Consider the following 19,908-nt stretch of genomic DNA (forward strand, 5'->3'; position numbering starts at 1 on the left):
GGGCAGCTCCAGCCGTTCCCGGGAGCCCGCTGCCCTGTGAGCCCACTGCCCTGTCCCCCCGCAGCTCCTCTGCAGGCCGCGCGGGCACGCAGCACTCACACGGGGGCACTGGAGCATGGGTGGCCCCCGCTCCCTGCCTCCCATCGCCTCTCGCCGAGCAGGGCTGGAGCTCTGGGCACTTAGGCCTTATTTATTACCATGTACTGCTGGGACTTAATGACACATAAATCTCAGATTATGAAGTCACTGCTCTACATATTCTTGGCTCAAAATGAGCCTCAGGATCAAGTTACCAGGGAAGCAAGCAGGAAGGTGCCAGGGCTCTCACGCTGGCAATTTTAAGGAAAGGAGTCTTTCCTGCCCAGTGACTCCATCCTGCATGTGATTCAAATCCTGGAGCATCCACGCGTCCTTGAGTCAAGGAATGGATGAGTGGAAGAAGGTTTGCAGAAGCAGAAAGAGGCTCAGAGAAGTGATGGTTCTGGCCTGAGATCATGCGGCTACGAGTGACTGATGGAGAAATCAGTGGTTCTCCTGCAGACTCTGTCGGGACAAACCCGTGCCGGCCTCAGTCACCAACAGCTTCCACCGCCTCTTGCCTCTGGCTCTACGCGTCCTGCAGATAATCTCGGGGGTGTCCCTGAGGGGCCCCTGGGTTCCCCAAAGTCTTCCTTGTCTTTCTTCCTTTTCTCCACCCAGACCTCAGGTGCAGCCCTGCTTTTCCTACCATGGACTCGACGGATCCTTTCTCTGCCCATCCATATTGCACTGCTTCCTGCTTTCTACCTTTCTCTCCTCTGCTGCCGGAAGTCAGCTTTCTCACCGGCGTCCCACCTCCTGTCCAGCTGGCCTCCCGGGGGCACCGAGGGCCAGGCTGGGAGAAGCAGCTCAGCCTGCTGCCCCCTTCCCGAGGTCCCCACACCCCTGCCAGCCCCGTGACAGCCACGCTTTCTGCGTCCACGGCCCGAGGTTCCTGGACTTGGACCACTCTTGCTCCTTGTCCAAGCAGCACGGACGGCCCGTAGGTCAAGGTGCAGGTCTCAGTATTGGGTTTGGATCCTGCCTTTGGCACCAGTGGACACGTGACATCCTCACTAAGCTCATTTGGAATAATCCTTTGCACTTTCTGCCAAACTGTTCCCAAAGGGTCCTGTGTGTGTGTCCCGCCGGGGTGGCAGGGCACAACCACATCCCCACTAGCTTTGGGTATTAGCTTGATTTTGTCCCCGATAACCCCGCTGCTGCTTTCCCAGCACCATGTGACCGCCTGCGACATCACTGTCCCTCCCGTGTCCACGTCCCGCCTGGGTTTCCTCTTCTGCCGTCGCCTGCTGCAGGGCGCATCCTGGCTTCCCCTGTTGGAGAAAACCAGGGCCTGACTATAAAGCAGTAAAAACAGGTTTCATTCAGCAACTATTGCAATAGGAGAAAAGAGACCTCAGTGTGGACCTGGGTTCATTTCCTAAAACAACAGGGAGAGTGGGGTCTTGTGGCCCAGGTGCAGGCGGGGGTGGCTGGAAAATGACTCTGGTGGTGGGGCGCTCCTTTGCTGGGGGCAGGAGGGTGACCGGACGTCACCGGGGGCAGGTAAGGAAACTGATTAGATATGGAGGGTCAGAAATTCTGGCTAAACTGGCTTGACAGGATTTCCCCCAAGCTGGGCAATGCAGAGCCTGGAGATGGAGGCTGGTTGAGAAGATGAAGGCTGGCCAAGGAGGGTGTCCTGTCACCCCCTAGGGCCGCCATCTCTTCTCTTCCAAAGTTTGGAAAACACTGACCCTCGTCCCCTCTTTGCTGGGACGTGACGGCGTCAGGTCTTTGTGGCCAGGGCACACCTTCCTTTGAAAAGGGACCGTCCTGCAGGCACCTGGTGTTTGCGCCACACTTTTCACTCCCTGACGAGGTGGGCCCCCGTGACCAGTGCTCCCACAATGGTGCAGGCCAGCTAGAAGCAGCAGGGCCAGGGCTGGGGGCTGGATGCCACTGAAGTGTTACATCAGAGTTGGGGGGAGCCCCTCACTTCCTCCCACCCTGAGCCTGTCCTCGCCAGCACCCCACCCTCCCACGTGAGGGTCCACAGGTCCACGGTGGCTCGGGTGTCCTCTCTGTGGCCTTGTGGGACTTCATCAGAGACCAAGCTGGTGAGAACCCAGGTCTCCTGACCCCCCGCCTTTCCTTCATTCCTTCATGTTCAGACCACAGAAGGTGGGGCTCCCCTTCCTCCAAAGTGAGAGCCCTGCAGAGTCAAGGAGAGTGTGTTTGGGAAACGATTTCTTGCAAGGAATTTGGCGTTGACTGTACTCATGGTCCCAGTCAGAGCTACCACTGCCCTCCTCCTCCACCTGCCGCCCCGAGCCCTACTAGCAATCCTCCCGGGACAGACGCCTTGTTTCCTTGTGCTCTGTCCCCTGGGGCTCTCCCAGCACAGAAAATGTTACCTTTTGTAACCCAGGAGAGGCTGTCCCACTGTCCCAGCATCCCGACAGCTCCGGCATCTATTCAAAATCACGAATGGCCACCTACGGGGTAAAGATGTCAGTTACCACAAGGACTGGGGGCAGCCGCTGGTGGGGCCTGCAGCCATCAGGGGCTCACAGACCAGCCCCAGGGCTGGACCAGTCAGGAGAGCAGGCACACAAGACGTGGTGGATATACTGTCTGTCCCCTCCCCATAAAAGAGCAGGCAGATTTAGCAGGACCTGTGCTGAGCCAGCTGACTCTGACCTGTAGATGCCTTTGCTCCCCCAGCAGCCCCCTAGCCGGCAGGCACTCACTGTCCACTTGAAGACCTATTCTTTTGAGAGCTTTCATATACATCTTCCCATTTCAAGCTCCGAATAGTCTTGGAGGGTGTGTCAGGTGGCCGTGATTATCCTGAGCCTGGAGAGGAGGAGCCTGAGGGCCCAGGGGGACCCGTGGTCTGCCTGGAGCTACACAGCCCTGAAGGAGCCAGGCTGCAGGCCGTCTCCTGTTATTTTTCCCTCTTGCAGAGAATTCACCACAATCTCTGCCCAGAGGAATAGGCTGCTGTCTGAGGCAACGCTCCTTGGAAGAGTCCAGAGGAGCGGGGTTGGGGTCAGTCTCGGTGCCCCCGCCCCACGAGTGATGGGTGGGGCCCTGGCGCCTGGAGGGAGGGTGGAGGGCATATTCCTGGTTCCCGGTTCGCGGGAGCTGTCAGGGGCCCTCGGCGCGCAGTGAGAAGGCTCCGTGCTGCCCTGTCCCCCATGAAGGATGGTCCACGGTGAATGCATCTCACAGCCGCGTGGGTCAGAGTGACTTTCGGGACTTCACCTCTGTCCTGCTCCGAGCAGACAGCAAGTAAATTATGCTTCTGGTGGCCCCCTGGAGAGGGGGTGACAGCGCGGGGCGCCTGCTGCGTGTTAGCGGCGTGGAGAGGCCCCGACAGCAAGGGGGGCACGTGCAGGCGCCAAGGCGCCGAGGGAGCCCCAGAAAGGGTGCGTCTCCCCGCGTTCCCCGCCGCCTTCCCTTCCAGGTCCACAGAGTTTTGTTCTCAGTTGTGAGAGGAAGAGAATGAGGGATTTATTTGAGAACGTTTTCTGAAAACTCGTCTACACAGGTGGCCAGGAGCTGACCTGTCAGGCTGACAGATGAGAAGCTCGAGTCATAAAGACACCTAAGTGACATTTTTGTGAGAGTTATTTCCAAGAGGGTCACTGTCGGTGAATTGCAAGGGCAAACTCACACTACGTGTTTGGTCTCTGAGAAAACACAGCTCAGAGGTCCAGCCCAGGGCCCCGAGCAGGGAAGGTTTTCATTTTCCGGGGTCACTGAGAGATAAACACATCTGAACTCTCCCAAGTCATAACGGGCCCCGGTGTCCTGTGCAGGAGGGACACCAGGCTGACCTCGGGGAACAAAGCTTGGCCAGCACAGCCCTCCTCTTCCAGGGCCAGACGGCACGGGTGGGACCCACACCCTTTAGATCTTGTGGGTCAGATTCCAAGTCCCCCGGATGCCCCCTAAATCCGAGACCCAAGTTTCAGATTTTCCTTCTGCGATCTGGCCAGAAGGATGCTATGGGGCTGGGGAGTGAGCTGAGGAATGAGGTCATGACCCTGTACTCACTGCCCTCAGTTTCCACGTCTGAAAGTGGGAACATGGTAACTCTGTTGCTCTGTTGTGACCTATTCATTGGATCTAAGGTGTCACCGATTGTCACTGATTGCAAGAAAAAAGCCCCCCCCATTGTACCTACATGTGATACGCTCCTGTCTCCTAGAACCAGTGTGCACATTATAGATTTTTACCCTTCACCACCATTGTGCGTCCATAAAACAGAAGTGAAGTCAGTTGGCTAATGTATTTATATTCGCTGCCAATCAGTGTTGTAACAAATCATCACACATTTATTATCTTTCGATTCTGCAGGTAAGACATTCAATGTGGGTGTCACCAGGCAAAACCCAAGGTGTTGGTTGGTAGGACTGGTTTGTCCCCGAGGGTCTCAGGAGCATCCACTCCTTTGCTGTTTCCAGCCTCTCGAGGTAACCGCATTCCTTGGCTCATAGCCCCTTCCCCCAACATCAAAGCCCACCAAAGACGCTCTTCAGGGTCAACTGAGACGCTTCCTTACTCCCTCCTTGTCATGTGATGTAGCGTGGTCACAGGTTCTGGAGAGTAAGACGTGGACATCTTTGGAGGTCACCATCTGACCAGCCACTCTAGTATTCTTAACCCTGCGTCATGCTCGCAGCCTGAGTCTCTGGAACTTTTTGATTAAGAATCACCTGCACTGCTGATCTTCCCCAGCCCGTCCTCCTCCATCCACCGCAAGTCCCCATGCAGTGTACCTCAGAGACTGACCCACAGGGGCCCAGGGTTCCTTCCAGAGCACTGCACCCACTCGGCAAGCTTCCGTGCACATGCCCAGGCAATGCCCACCGTGACAAGACCACAGCCGTGACAAAGTACGTCCGATTTCAGAGACGTTCAAATGTGAGCAAAGAATCTTCCTAGAACTGCTGAAATAGGGCATTCTTTTATATTACAGACACTTAGTATCGGAAAGCACTTAATGCACACTACTGTACATACGGCAGGTAAACAGCACGGTCCTACTGTGCAGCACAGGGAACTCTGTTCAATACCTTGTAATGGCCTAAAATGAAAGAGTGTGAAAAGGAACATGTCTATGTGCACCAGAAATGAACACAACGTTGTAAATCGACTATACTTCAATTAAATAATTTACTTTTAAAAAATCTATTGTTTCAAAGTCACACAGCTAAATAAATGTAAGGGAAATAAAAAAAAAAAAAAAAGAGAAAGTGCTGGGTACGTGGTATTCCATCATAGTGCAAACTCAGCGAGGATAATGTCACCTCCTCTGTGGCGGGTGCTGGGTCTCCAGGACCTAGAATACTGTCTGGGACAGAGCAGATGGGCACTTGTTGAATGAGTGGATGGATGAATGAATAAGTCCGCAAAAATACAACTATCGGTGCAATTCAGAGAAGAGTTACTGTGCATTAAGGGTTAAGTGAGATCACGTTGCCACGTTGTCTACATAAAGGAAGCCCTCGAAAAAGAAATGGTTCCTCCTCCTCTTGCCTCCCAGACAGCAGGACGGGGTGAGTGACCTGCGTGGCCTCCAGCCCCTCATCTGAGTGGGTTTTGGGGGTTCACGAATGGCTGCGCAGGTGGATGGATAGCTGTCATCATAAAGAAGCGTTAGTTGTCGGGGCCTCGCACGTCTGTGGTGCTTTTGGTGGGTCCTCCCACACCAAGGGTCACGCTCTGTGTGTTTCACCTGCCTGGGACTCTGGGTGTCGTAGTAACACATCTTCCTGGGAATAAAGGCTCACAGCGGCCACCCTGAGATGAGACCTGAAACATCCTGAACTGGTACAGCCACTGCAGAAAACAGTATGGAGGGTCCCAAAAAACTAAAAATAGAGCCACCATGTGACCCAGCAATTCCACTCCTGGGTACATACCTGCCTAAAATTCCACAAAACACTGATTCAAAAAGATACGTGCACCCCAATGTTCACAGCAGCACTATATACAGTAGCCAAGACATGGAAGCAACCTTAATGTTTATCAACAGAGGACTGGATAAAGAAGTTGTGGTATATTTATGCAATGGAATACTATACAGCCATAAAAAGAGTAATGCCATTTGCAGCAACATGGATGGACCTGGAGATCGTCATTCTACGTGAAGTAAGCCAGAAAGAGAAAGAAAAACACCATATGATATCACTCATATGTGGAACCTAAAAAAAAAAGAAGAAAGAAAGAAACACACAAATGAACTTATTTTCAAAACATAAACAGACTCACAGACATAGAAAATAAACTTATAGTTACCAGCCGGGAAAGGGGATGGGAGGAGATAAATTGGGAGTCCAAGATTTGCAGATACTAACTATTATATATAAAATAGATAAACCACAAGTTTCTACTGTACAGCACAGGGAATTATTATCTTCAATATCTTGCAGTAACCTATAAAGAAAAAGAACATGAAAACCAATATATGGATGTGTATGTATGACTGAAACAGGGTGCTGTGCATGGGGAATTTACCCAACATTGTAAACTGACTATACTTCAATAAAAAAAGTTTAAAAAAAGAGCACCTTTGAGGCTGAGGGCAGAGAAAGACCTCAGAGCAGCTGAAGGGTGGCTGAGGATAAACAAGAAGCCCAGACTTAATTGCAGGACAACATATTAAATTCAGCTCTTTATTTTTAGAATGTCATTTTGGGGCCGAAACCTTGAACACCAATGAAGGAAACCACTCGCGCCTCCGAGAGGGTGATGACCTTCAAAAGTCTTTTTCCAGGGGGAAGAAATTTAATTTAATCTTGTCTTCTCGTATTTGTTCATGTTGGATTACATTAAATGAGTTATTTTTAATCATTGTTCATAAATCACAGCCAGGGTGTGCCCCGAGGCACAGGGCATTTGCATAAAAATATTAATTGCTGCTGTCTCTCCTTTTGGGTTCATGGGAAATTAGATGGATGGGCAGCAAACGGCGGGCGAGGGGTGTGGGTGTCGGATGAGGCGAGGACGGGAAGGGGGAAGTGTCCTCCCTGATAGCCTTGTTCAGCTCACAGCGTGTGATGCAGACCTGTGGGATCCTCCTCAGATGTCTCCTCCACCGAGAAGCCAACCCTGATTTCTCCAGGCTGAGTTATTCTTCCCTCTTCTGTTACCCGTGAGCCGTGAGCAGCCTCTCTTTGGAAACTTGAATGTTCTCCGTAGTTCGTTCACCCATGGCCGTGTCCTCGCTTGGACCAGGAGCTCCCTGCCTGTCACACAGGGCAGAGGAGAGCCCTGCTTGCCTGACAGACTGAGCAGAGGGAGGGTCTGGGGAGAGTCCCCTTGGTCTGCTGCACAGGCTGCCCCCAGGGTCAGGGTTCACTTCATAGAAGTTCACTGAACCAGCATTCAGAGAATGCTTTCTATCCAACTTCTCCTTGTGTATTTAGGTTTTCTTTTTTTTTTCCAAGTTTAGGCCCATATTTGGATTTGGCTCGAATTTGAAATCCTCATCATTGCAGAGAAGATGCCCCGTGCTCTGTCCCTCCCAGGTGCACCCCAGGGTCCTGAAGTCTGGGGCTCGTGCCAGCTCCTCCTTCCTCGGGTCTCAGCTGCACCCCGCCCATTCCTGCCTCCCACGCTCCCTCTGTCCTCGTGTTTGGCTGTGGTTTTGTGGGTTTTGTGGTTGTGCTATTTGGAAAGAGCCTTCACGTGCAAGCTCTGGCTCTCATACCTTTGCCCCTCTGGCCTCCTCCCAGCGTCTCCCTGCCGCCTCCACGTCTCCATCCAGATGTGGTCAGAACAGCCGCCGCTGAGCCTCCCTGACCCCCAGGCGGGCACAGACACCCTCCTGCCTTAGCGTCAGTCACGCATCTGTTCACTCGTCGGGCAGCAGTGGTGCCACTTTAAGTGCTAAGGACCACGCTGGACGCTGGACCGATGTCAGCACACGGCGGACGGGTGTTGGGACGGGGGGCATGCAGGACGCTGGGAGGTTCTCACTCTGCTCAGCTGTCTCCCTTGGGTGCTGAGAGACCTTCCATCTCGTCTCTGTTCCCTGGTGCAAATTACATGCTCTGGGGCATCAGATGCTCCCCCAGAGTCCAGGGGCCTTCCTCCTGTCTCCCGCGGAAGCCCCGGCATTCCCAGCTCTGCAGCGCCGCAGGGTTACTGAGAACCGTGTTGATGTGAAGCGAGCTGAGTTAGGGCACATCCCCGCCAGATGCTGGTGCCCCTCTGTTAAAGTACGTTTGAAAAATTCTGAGCCCAACAGGTGCCTCCCCTGAAGGGCTTCTCTGAGCTTCCAGGATGCTCGGGGTGCCCTGGGTCCCACAAGGGGTGCAGAGACAGCACGTTTCCTGGTTTTACTGTTTATGTGATTCACGGCACTTGCTTTGGTATCGTGTCTCATAGGACCAGTCTAATGGGACAGCACAAAGCAGAGTGTCCCCCAGGCAGGACACATGGTGCGTCCAGGCCAGCACGGAGCCCTGGAGGTGTGCGCCCCCATCTCTTGGATTCTGCCTGCACTTCCGTGGTGAAGGTTAGCAAACGGAGGTGCAGGGAGGCCCAGACACCTGCTGTCATAAGGGTGAGGCTGTGGGGCCCCCACATCTTGTCCCTGTGTCTTAACCACGTGGCCCCTGAACACCACGGGGGTGGGACTTTGTCAACCTTCCGAGAGAGCGACTCACTGGGCCCTGCTGCTCAGAGAGAAGCGAGCACATCGGATGGAATCTCTGATGTTCCCCCGTAATGAACTCCCTTCACTGAAAACAGGCGTCCGCCCACAGCCCTGGGCCGATCCTGAGGCCCCGTTCCAACGCGGAGGGCAGCCTGCTGTCCGCTGATTCACGGTGGCTATTTCCGCCTCCATTGTTCCCCTCCACTGTATCGCTCTTCAAGACCAACGCGCACAGTGGGGACCGCGGCCACACGCGCGCCTGTGCTGGGCGTCGGGCTGACAGCGTGTCCGTCCGGGACTGCAGGTCGCAGGGAAGGAAAGGCCTGGGAGGAGGCGGCGTGGGACTGTCCGGGCTGCAGTGGCGCGCCCGCCGTCCCGGAGCTCAAAGCCTGATCTGCAGCGCCGTCCCACGTGCGCGGTGCGAATCGACGCCCCCGCCCACCGTGGCTGAGCTTAAGTGTCCATCGCGGCATCAGCAAACCCTGCGGGTGGCTCTCCCCGCCGGGCCGGGACCAGCCAGCCCAGCGCCCACCAGACGTGTCTCAGGCCGTGTCTCCTGGCTTCTCATTCCTTCTCTTTATTCACTTACGTGCTTTTGCGGGGGGAGGCACAGCTCGGGGGCGCAGTGATGGCGTTGCAACTGGGAGTGCGTTGCCAAGGTGCAGACAGCCTCGAGGTGCAAGGCGCCTCGCCAACCAGTCTGACCTGCATTCTAGAAGCTTGTGAGAGCGTCGGTGCAAGAGACCGTTGACAGTAAACGCAGGTGTGGAGCCAGAAAGGCTTTGCTTAGAGCAGATTCAAAGCACCCCCGTGAGACCCCGGGTGGGAAGCAGGGGGTGGCTGAACTTGGCCAAGACCACGAGGGTCCCAAGCAGCAGATACTCCATTTTTGCTCTATTTCAATTTTGTAATTCTATTTATCCGCTCCTTTATTCACCCCTTCATCCCTTGTTGGAGTCCTGCCGTCCACCAGGCGCTGTGTTAGGCACGTGACTGGTCGCTGGGGAGAGCAGACAGGACCCCTTCCATTTAGCGGGTCCTGGGGCTTGGTCTCCCCGCCCGGGAGCCTCCCGCATTTAGAGCACCCGAGTTACGGGGTGAGTTTAAGGCGGAGACGCCCTGATGATGAATGAATCTTACAAACATAGTGCTGACGTCACCATGAACGATCCTCGCGTTCTTTGTTCATACCCATATCACAGAGGTAGACAAGCCCTGGTGGGCATTTTGCCTTGCTTTGCGTCTGATTCTGCTCAGACCGCTTGGTTTCCTGTCGGCACCTGTCCAGATCCCCGGAGGCAGGTGGTCAAGCTGGCCCTCGACGCCTGTGTGGTCCAGGTTGACCAGAAGGTTTCTGCGTTTCTGGGCTTGCTGGTTGTTCCGGCACACCTGGGCCGGGTGCACAGAGGCGGACGTACTGCCCTCAAAAACCCAGGCTAAGAGGAGAAGGCAAAGACCGTCGGGGCGGGAGGAGTGGCCCTAGCCCGGAGAGACGCTGAGTCCACGACATCGGTAGGAAGGAAACAGGGGACACCGCAGCCTCCACACAGAACCCAGCCTGAGACAGGCCGGCACGCGGCGCAGCTGAGTGGCCCAGGCACGCGGGTGGGAACAAGGTCTCATTTCTGGAGGGAGCGCCAATCCCGCTGCCCGAGGCGGCAGGTCACAGCCAGCGGCTTGCCCTGGGCATGGCACAGGCACCCCGAGGGCCCCAGAGGCAGATGGGAGAACCCGGGACGTCGGGCAGCGCCCTCCAAACCAGGCTGAGTGGATGCAGGAGGGTTCGAAGTCTGAGACTTCGGGTTCCAGAGGCGGAGAGCAGCAGAGACCGTTCCTCCAGCTCGTGTGGAAAGAAGAGCTGAGTCTGACGGGCTGAGCCAGCCTCGGCCCCAGGGCAGGGCAGCCCCTCCGCCTCCGGGCCGCCAGGCGCGGTCCTGGACAGGGATGGACCACAGCTGAAGCACGGCCCCAGGCCTGTGCGTTCTGATCAGTGTTTCAGGTAGATTGAGGCAGCCGAGGTGGCAGGGCTGGAAGAAGACAGGCTTGGAAAGGAGGAGCAGGGTGCAGGTCCCGCAAAGCCCTGGGGCAGCTGGTTCCCCTGTGTCCCACAGAGGTGCAGGTCCTCCTGCAGGTGGGGGTGGGGAGGAGGCCTGGGAACACAGCGAGCCCCCCAGACACCCCAGGGCACTTACGGGCTGGCACGGTGGAAAGAAACACGGGATGAAGGTCATTTTCTCTGGTCTCCTGTCCCAAACACTGTGGAGTCTGAAACACTCCGAGGAAAGAACCTGGTGACAGCAGGAGGGGCGTGGGGAGGGGTGCCTGTGGGTGGTCTGGAGAAGCCGAAGCCCCTGTTCCTCTCTGCTCGGCTCAGGAGCCCGGATCAAAGGTCCCCATTCGGCCCCCAGAGCCACTCGCCAGAGACACCACGCCAGGGGCATGGCCGCGTGTCGGAGCCAGTTCCGGGGTTCGACACACATGACCTTGCTGGGTGTCCATCCTCTGGACCTGGAAGTGCCTTTTGTTTCTCCAGGCAGAGCAACGAAACCGTGTGATGAAATGATCATCGTGATAATTAACCCCTTTGAGCAGGAGAGTCAAGGAAACGTGCAAGGACCGCACATTAACTGCAATAATATTTAGGACTGGAAAAAAGGCGCTCACCGCTGCAGCCGGCCGGGGGTGGGGGGGCCCGCTTCCTCTCCCGGGGCTCCGGGTGCTCTGCGGTCGGAGCCACTCCGCGGGAAGCACGGTGGCGTTAATCACCTGCGCTCCCGCTGGCGCCGGGCACGCCTGTGTCCCCCAGGCTGTGCCCGTCTCTTCCTGGTCGACGTGATTACACTGGTGATGAGTCAGATAGGGTTTTCTGCAGGCATTACATTTTTAGTAAACAGACTCAAATTAACAGCTACTTGTGACATTTCACTCTGGGGATCAAATCCTAAGCGGCCGTTTCCTGTGTAAACATCTCTCCTTCTCTGCTTTTAATGAGCGGATATTTATTTTTGTTGTTGTGCTGTTGTGGAAGCAGAGTGAGACACAGATGCCCTGCTCCTCCGGGCCCCCCAGCCACGCGCTCCGTCCCCGGTGGGGGGAGGGAAGCATGATTACCTTTGAGAAGCAAAGTCGAAAGCGCCTGAATTTTCCATAATTCAGCGAACCAAGGCACACGCCTGAAGTCCCCTCATCCACGGTGATGAGCTGCGTTTTAACGACAACGATCTCGCCTGTTCTAATGCCTTCGTCGGGGCAACGCGGGCCTCACCGGAACCTGACTTGGGGCCTGGTCTTGGCATTATTCTTGGTGGTGTGCGGTGGTCAGGGGGCACGCGTCTCTCCGCGTGGCCTTGCTGGTGGCAGCACCGCGCTGGGCGCTAACGAGGATGGCTTCACGGCCCAGCGGTGAGAGGGCCGGAGGGCGCACAGCGGCCGCCGTGAGCTCGCGCCCGCTCCCCGTGGGGCAGTGACGCGCTCCCAGCTCGTCTACTGCGGCAGCGACGACGCGCCGCCACACCCGGGCGAGGCTGGCTGTCCGCGGGGGTGGGGACCGGCTTCCGCACTCTGCTTAGGTTCTGAAGCATCTCAGACGACGGGTCAGAATTGCATCTTCCTCCTGAAGGGGGGGAAGCAGAAAGTTTCCTGTCGTGTCTTAATGGGTCTGTTCAGGGCTTCACGAAGGGCGGGCAGCCGGCGCCACGATGAGGACGAGATGGAGGGACGTCTGCTGGGGCGCGCGGCACATCTGACACTCTCATGCAGCCCTGCTCCCTCTCCAGCACTGGTCCTGACAAGAGGCGGCCTTGCAGAAGGCCTCCCCCACGTGGACAAGACCGCAGGTGGGGGCGGCACCGGCTGGAAGTGGCGAGGGGAGGGCCGGGCGAGGTGAGGCGCGGACCAGCGTGTCCTGGCTTGCGTTCCGGGTGACACGAAGACTCCACTGCAGCGGGCGGGCTCGGAGGAGGCGGGAGCCCCTGGGGGGGGGGGGAGCGCCCGCCGCAGCGAGGGGCGGAGCCGGGCGCACTGCGCACGCGCGGGGCTGATCGCGGGGCGCGTGGGAGCCAGCGTAGGAGGGTGGACGTCGTTCGGAAACTGGGACCGCAACAGAGAAATGGGGGACAGGGAAGAGCGTTGGAAAAAAGAAGGAAAATGGGATCAATCCAGGACGCCAAACCTCCCGACTTAAATTTCACAGGAGAGACTGTCTCAGGGGAGGAAGGAAAGTAGCAGAGAGGTAACTGGGGCAGGTCTCCCGGCGCCAAGGCCCTGAGGCCCAGTCACCGAAATGCCTCTTGACCCAGGGAGGAGGTGCACGGGGCTCGGTGCTTCAGCTGCCTCGCTCAGTGACGCCCCTGCCCCGGGAGAAGAGGTGCTGGGGATGGAGGGAGCGGGGGGCGGGGGGGGGAGGAATGCCCCTGGTGGGGGGAATGGCCCTCCCACCCTCCGGTGCGCGCGGCGCCCTCCGCTGGCCACAGCGACAGCAGCCGGGGGCAGGGGGCCGGATTCACAGCCCGCTGGCGTCACGGCGGGGGGAGCGGGCAGGCGGCAGCCAGGCAGAGTGGAGCTGATGATCCCAGCCACCTCTCTTCTCCCCGGCTGATTTCCAGGGGCCGCCTGGGTCGCGGCGGAGGGTACTCGCAGCAGCAGCGTGCCCAGCTGTGGCGCTGGGGTCGCCCTGCTCCGACGGGCAGCCCCTCCTCTCCTGCAGGGGTCGTTTCTTTTGGGATTATGGAAATTTATCTCCGCTAGTACGTCTTCTTCTTTATTCTCTTTCTTTGTGGAAAGAAAAAAACATTAGACTTTCTCATTCTCTCATCCAGAGACGATTTTGAACGGCGGTAAAAATGCATGAGCAGTAAGAAGACGGCCGGGTTTAAACCTAGTTTCGAAAAGGCCCTCGCTGGGTGACCCTGGGCAAGCTCCTTCCAGTCTCCGTCTTCCTGAAATCCCACCCGTGAGATGAGGGTGACATTAGCACTTTGCAGGTTTGGTGTGAGGGTTAAATGCGTGACACTGACCAACTTAAAAGCTGTATAAATCCTGCCTGCTGTTGCCGTTGGGTATGAATATTGACTCTGGCCTGTTCGACGCCCCGTGTTCTAGCCGCTCCGAGCCGCTCTTGCGGTGTTCCATCAGATGCAGCCTCTAGGTTTGTATTCCAGAGTCATAGTTCTTTTTTTCTTTCTTTTTGACGCTATTTCTAATTCACTTTTAAACACGTGTTAACTTTTTATTTAAAACTGTTTTTTCTCATTTTTAAAGGTTTCTTTTTAAATGTTTGATTAATGTATTTCTTTGCAAACTTCACTTCAGTAAATTGCACAAACCTAATGCCTGGGGGACTTTTAAGAGCAAATGCACATGGAGCTGCAGTCTGGATCAAGATCCGGAGCGTTACCAGCACCTCAGGGGCCTCCTGACTGTCCTCCCTGCCACGGCCTCTGAGGATGTGCACCTGGCATTCTCCACCTTCCAGACAGGGCAGGAAGGCTGGCTGCTTTCTGACCCTGGTCCCATGCTTAAAATACTAACCAAAGAATTGGTATGAGGGGTGGGGACAGCTCAGTGGCAGGGCACGTGCCTAGCACGCACAAGGTCCTGGGTTCACTTCCCAGTGCCGCCACTAAATAAATAAGTAAACCTAATTAACCCCCCCCCATGAGAAGAAAAGAATTGGTGTAAACCAGCCCCTGTAGATCAGCGACACTCCATTTACAAAGGTCCACCCGTCCCTAAACGCCCCACTTCCCTGAGTAACACAAGTTCTCTGTTTTCCTCGGCGCGGCCGTGTGAACTCTGGGCGCCACGTAACGCGGTGTTGCACGGATGAAGCTTTCAGCGCCTGGCTTCCATCCTCGACGTGCCATCCGTGTGAGTCACCGCTGTCGATGCGGGAGGAGGAGTCCGTTTCTACAGGGACGGTGCCGCACGTCTCCAGGTTCGCGGGGTCTGAGTCCTCCCCAGTTTAGACGCCCACAGCCGAGCTTCTGGAAGCGTCCCTGGGCGTGTCTGTTAGAGGTTGTGTGTAACCACTTGGGTGTTTTCTTAGGAGCAGAGTTGCTAGGTCCGCAGTCACCGGTGTGTTAGGGCTTGACACCCGCGCTCTGTTGCTAAGTCTTCCAGGAGGTGATGGAATTCCACCCTCCGGCAGAAGGCTCCACCTTCACTGCTGTCACTTCTCTTTCCATTGGGGGTGGAATACGACCTCATTTTGATTTATTTGCATTTTCCTGACGGCTAATGAGACGGAACATGTGTTTTTCCCTCTCAGCCATTTGGAGACCCTCTTCTGAGAGCAGCCTGCTCGAGTCTTTCGTCCACTTTTCCCTGGGAGTCTCCATCTCCGTTTTTTTAACCACTTTATAGAATCTTTGCTACATTCTGGATGTTTGTATTAAAACACACCCTCCCGTGATATGGCCTGAGACTTTGTTTTTAACTTCCTTAAGGCATGCATTTCAAACCAGGCAATGCACAGACACTGAGTACAGAGTTCCCAAAGCTTTGGCAGACACACGTGCCCCTGTGGCGCACACCGTGATGAAGACCTGGCTTTTCCTTCAGGCCGAAGGCCACCTCCCAGCCCCGCCCAGTCGCTCCCAGCACAGCGCCTAACGGGGAGCTCACTCTTCCCACACCCGTCACCGCCGATCATTTCTTCCTGCTCTAGGACCCAGGCGGGCGAGCCTCGCGGCAGGTGCACGGCTGGAAAGGGCTCCGTTGGCCCTGGGGCCTTTTGAGGCGCATCCGCGCTGCCGTGAGTGTTAGGAGCTTGGCACGTTTTACTCATGAGTGGCTTCCAGGTGCACAAACCACAGTCTGCTGGTCCAGTCTGCTGCTGACGGACTTTTGTGCGGTTTCCAGCTCTGGGCCATGATGTTTCAGGCTGCTGGAAACATTCCTGCAAAAGCCACTTTGTGGACATACATTTTCATTGTCTCTCTAAGCGGAACTGGAGAGGAATCGGGTAAATATACGTCTAGCAAACCATTTTGCAAAGCAGTAGCTTCGCTTTGCGTTTCCACTAGAAACATACGAAAGGCACACTAGTGCTAAATCTTTGAGCATATTTGGTGTTGTCAGTATTTTTAATTTTGGGCATTTCTATGGGTAGGAAGTGGCTCTCAGTTGGTTTGAGTTGCGTGTATAATTTATATATAGAGAGAGAATTTGTATAGATGTAATCTGCAGTAGTTTCTAAAATTTTAATGTTTATTTGAACAAGCAGAGTTTTTAGCTTGATAAAATCTGTGATGGATTTTAAAGTTCATGGCTCTTTATGTCTTCTCTAAGAAATCATCGCTTTTCTTAGATCTAGAAACTCTATAGACATAATTCTTCTCAATTTCTACAAACAAATTTAAAATTTTGATTGGGATTGCTTGAATCTGTTAATTAAATTAGGGAGAACTGATATATAAAGTTTGAGCTTCCAAGTTCACGAAAAACATTTATATATATAAAAAATAAAAAATATTTATTTCCATTCATTATATTTTCTTCAGTTAACCTCAATAGCTGCTTACAGGTTCGGTGTAGGGTTCTGCAGACACTTTCTTTTCTTTATTTCTAAAGATGCTTAGTTTTTATGCTGTTGTAAATATATTTTCCATTTTCTTGCTGCGGCTCTAAATGCACACAGTTCAGTTATGCACACTGTCCCCGTAATCCTCATCCTGGCTGAAACCACTTACCGGTGTTAGAAGCTGTTTTTTGTTTTCATGGGTTCCTTGTTTTCTCACGTGAAAATTGTTTCTGAAACTGAAGTCAGTGTAGATTTTCCCTTCAACTCTTTATGCATTTATTCCCTATCCTTGTCTCACTGCCCGGAGAGACTCTTCCACACGGTGTTCAATATAAACAGTACGAGCAGAGATCCTTGCCTGTTCCCAAGTCCTGGGAAGGAATCTTTCAGTGTTTCACCATTAAGCAGTGTTAGCTGTAGGTGTTTTTAATAGACGTTCTTTAACAGATTGCCTGGCTTTTCCTCAATGATGTTTCTTAAGAGTGTTTATTACAAATAGCTGCTGATGGTGGGTCAGACAGTTATTTTTCTGTATCTAAAGAGACTGTCATAAAATATTATCTTTTATTCTGTTAATGTAATTGATTGACATCTGAATGTTAAACAAACTGCGATTCTGCCATGTCTACTTGCTTCCAGGAAATTTAATATTCGCATACTGCTCGGTTCAATTTACTGATAGTTGTGGAACATTATCGTTTTATCTGTGTGAAGAACACCACCTATACTTTTCTGTTTTTTGTAATGTTTTGTCAAGTTTGTTAAGTTGTACTTTCCAAAAGATTTGTCTGCTTTACTTAAGTTGTCGTTGGCATGAAGTTTTCTGACTTTTTAATGTTTGTGGGATATGCAGTAACATCTGTTCTTTCAATCTTTGTGTTGATAATTTGTGTTTTCTTTATTCTTAATCAATCTTGCTAAGTGTTTTAAAATTTTATCAATCTTTTCAAAAAACCAAATTTGACTTTCATTTTTTTCTATTTAATTAATTCTTTTCTTTGTTATTAATTTCACTCTATTTACTTTGGATTTAATTATCCCTTTTGAGCTTCTTAGGGAGAAACTTAGATAATCAAAATAAATCTTTTTTGTTTTTAATATAAGCATTTAAAACTGTAATTTCCTATCAATCAGTGTTTTAGCTGCATTTCACAAACTTTTGAATTGCTGCATTTTCATTATGTTTGAAAAATATTTTCTAGTATCGCTTGAAATTTATTCTTTACTCATGTTTCATTTAGATGGTCACAGGATATAAGGTCAGTATACAAAAATCAATTGCATTTTTATTAGCTAGAAATAAAAAAAAAAATCCAAAAATAATATTATTTACAATAGCATCCAAAGAATGAATTCTTAGAAATAAATTTAAACAGAAAGGCATGGCTTGTACAATGAAATTTATAATACATTGCTGAAAGAAATAAAACATCTAAATATATTTTGTGATATCTCACATCCATAGGTCTGATGATTCAATATTGTTCAGATGGAAATTCACCTCAAACCCATGGATAAATTCAACACAATCTCTCTCAAATCCCAATAGATTTATGTTCAGAAATGGACAAGCAGATCCAAAAATGTGTTTGGAAATAGAACCAAAATGGTAAAAGACACACACTACTCTATTTTGAAACTTAGCATAAAGGCACAATAATCAAAACAAAGTGATGTTGGTTCAAGGAAAATTTTGTGGATAATGCAGCAAGCTTGACAGTCAAGCAACATACCCTTGTGTTTATAGTTCCTTGATTTTTTTGGTAAAGCTGCCAAGATAATTCAATAAAGGAAAGGATAGTTTTTTCAAGAAATGGTGCCGGGACAACAGGATATCCACATATATAAAGTTAAATTAACATGAATCCTTACCTCACACCACACACACAAATTAACTCAAAATGCATTATAGACGTAACTATAAAAGCTAAAGCTAAAAATCTTCTTGAAGGAAACATAGATAAAAATTCTTGTAACCTTGGATTGAGCAAAAATTTTTAGAAATGAGAGCAAAAATGTAATCCATAAAAGCAAAAAAAAAAAAGATAAATTGGACTTTATCAAATTAAAACTTTGGCACTTCAGGAGAATTTGTTATGAAAATAAAACAACCAGTCACACCCAGTGAGAAAATATCTGTAAATCGTATGTCTGATAAAGGATTTTTATCTAGACTACATAAAGGACTACCACAACTCAGTAAGAAGACAAATAATCTGATTAAACAAAAGTTTTGAGGAGAAATTTCACCTGGAAGATATACACATGCCAGAAACATGGAAACAGGATTGCTGTCAGGAGCCATCAGGGGAATGCCAATTGAAACTACAGTGGGAATTTCACAGCCACCAGAGGAACAAAGCCCAGCTCCACTGAGGGTGGTTGAGGATGTGGGAAAACGGGCCCAACGGTAGACCACTCAGAAATGTAACATGGTGCAGTCACTTTGCAAAACAGGTTGGCAGTTTCTTAAAAAGGTCAATATACAACCCAACAGTTCTACTGAAGGCAACGGAAAACGTGTGTTCACGCAAAGGTGTGTACACGGACGATCACAGTGGCATTGTTCACAAAAGCCTTTACTGGAAACAAGTTGAAAGTCCAACTGGTGGATGGATGAACCAAGCATGGTCTATCCAGTCAGCGGAATATCACTCAGTGATGAAAGAAAACAACCACTGTATACGCTACAGGACAGATGGATCTCAAAAACAACACTCTACGTGGAAGAAGACAGAAGTAAAAGACCGTCTATTGCATAACTCTCTTTATATACAATGTCCAGAAAAGGCAAATTTATAGTGACAGGAAGAAAAAGTCAGTGTTCGGCCAGGGTAGGCAATGGAGTGGGATTAATTGCAAACAAGTGAGATGAAACTTTGTGGGGTTGTGTTTTAAAATTGGATTGTGGTAATGTGCACCCAGTTCTATAAATGACAGGAAAAGGGAACAGAAAGAACTGTATTTTTAAATTTCCAAATATTTGGATATTTTTAAAACATTTCTTATTTTTATTAAAATCTAATTTAATTTTCTTGTAGTCAGATGACATATAATGTAAGCTTTTATCTTTATCTTATGAAATGCATTGACACATTTTCCAGCCCCTTAAGCAATCTACACTGGTGACCATTTCCCATGTCCTGGAGAAGAATGTGCGTGGTGTGGTTGCTGGGGTGGTCTGGTAGAGTTTTCCAGAAGTGTCAGTTAGGTCAGATGGGTTGACAGTGCTCTTCAAATCTTTTATATCCTTTAATATTCTGTTTTTTTTAAATTTGTTTTATTATGCTTTCACTATTTGTTCCATCAATTACTGAGAGAGAGGGCTTAAGACTTCCAAGTGCAACCGTGGATTTACCTATTTGTTACTGTCTGTTTTTGTCTTATGTTTTGCTGCAGTTGTTAACTGTACTCATACGCGACTCTGTGTCTTTGTGGTACAATGACCCTTTTATCATGATTAAATTTCCCTTTTTTTCCTCTATAATCCTGGTCTTGGATGATATGCTATTTTTCTTAATTTATTTTATTTATTTTTAATGGTGATACTGGGAGCTATCCGGTCCCCCCGTATGTTATTTTAGACACATCAGAATTCTCATGTTTAATGTTTGCGTGGCATATCTTTTCTCCAATTTTTTACTTTCAAATTATATCTCTATGTTTCAGTTTTCTCTAGTAAGTAGGT

General features: G+C 51.3%; 1 long non-coding RNA gene across 1 annotated transcript; it reads left to right on the forward strand.

Moving 5' to 3' along the window:
* The first annotated feature begins 12,750 nt into the window (after positions 1–12,750).
* LOC123616961 (uncharacterized) lies at positions 12,751–19,680 on the forward strand. The gene is made up of 3 exons (XR_006725040.2): positions 12,751–12,929; positions 13,516–14,633; positions 14,967–19,680. It is a non-coding gene; the product is annotated as an uncharacterized LOC123616961 (long non-coding RNA).
* Positions 19,681–19,908: the final 228 nt, after the last annotated feature.

The sequence above is a fragment of the Camelus bactrianus genome, chromosome 12, assembly GCF_048773025.1.
Source record: "Camelus bactrianus isolate YW-2024 breed Bactrian camel chromosome 12, ASM4877302v1, whole genome shotgun sequence".
NCBI classification, from domain to species: domain Eukaryota; kingdom Metazoa; phylum Chordata; class Mammalia; order Artiodactyla; family Camelidae; genus Camelus; species Camelus bactrianus.